Raw genomic sequence first — 1,137 nt, 5'->3', positions numbered from 1 at the left:
CCGTGACCAACGTTCCTCCGAACATATCGTCGTCTATCATGACCGGTTCGACGCTCCGACAATGCAAACCCGGAGGTGACGAAGCCACGAACGATCTCCACGCGTCCATCAAGAATCTTTAGCTACCTTGATAGGTAACTTGTATTCCGAATCTCCGGATATCACGTTCGTTCCGATAGATTTGCCGCCCGGCAACACGACGAGGTCGCCCGTGGCCAATAACGCACGGCGCGGTGCGTACGTCTTGCCCCGGTGTTGGAAAACTATGAATAGTAGTGTGAAAAGGATCACCGCGGAGAGCGAAACGTTCATCTCGGACGTGCACACGTTAAGCGAACACGACGCTAATGTTCCTCGACTCGAGGGAGTACGTTCGTCACGTGGCGAACAGGCGCGACGCTTGCATGCGTAGGGTGAACGAGGAATTCAAGAATGCCGAACTCTATCTCCTGGACGAGGAGCAATGTCGACGAGTCAGGAAGACTGTCGACGAACTACCGATGTGCATGTGCATCCTGACGAGATTGAGCAAGGCGATATTGGTGGGAGTCATGTTCGAGCACGGTATGCGCTCAAACGTGGGCACCATCGTGCACGGAGAGTCGACTGTGGAGATGCCCTGGCCGTCGGAGGACGTGGTCGCCGCGTTCTGCGAACGATACGAAGCGCACCTCGACCGGTTCGTCCGCCACGTCATCAGATCGGTGTGGATATACGGGTTCGTCGAGACTACGTGTCGCGACGGAATCCCGGTCGCGGTGGACTTGGACGAATGTCTGGTGTTCAGAAATCGGGAAGGCGTCCTCCACGTCAGGTCCGTCTTGAACGAAAAAGCGCTCGCCGTCACGATCGTACATAGTCCGAGCGTCGATGGTCGACTTCGAAGCGCCGTGTCCTACCTGGCCGTCTGTCACGAGAACGTCAGGGCGCTTACCGACTACAACCTGGCCGCAGTCCGAAACTCTGCCGTGAACTTCATCGTGACCGGTCCCAGGGACGAGCGAAAGACTCCGGACGCATGCAAGCGTCGCGCCTGTTCGCCACGTGGCGAACGTACTCCCTCGAGTCGAGGAACATTAGCGTCGCGTTCGCTTAACGTGTGCACGTCCGAGATGAACGTTTCGCTGTCCGCGGTGA

Source organism: Anneissia japonica, unplaced genomic scaffold (genome assembly GCF_011630105.1).
Source record: "Anneissia japonica isolate Jap-2015-1 unplaced genomic scaffold, ASM1163010v1 scaffold857_len152722_cov132, whole genome shotgun sequence".
Taxonomy (NCBI): domain Eukaryota; kingdom Metazoa; phylum Echinodermata; class Crinoidea; order Comatulida; family Comatulidae; genus Anneissia; species Anneissia japonica.
This window is presented reverse-complemented; position numbering follows the sequence as displayed.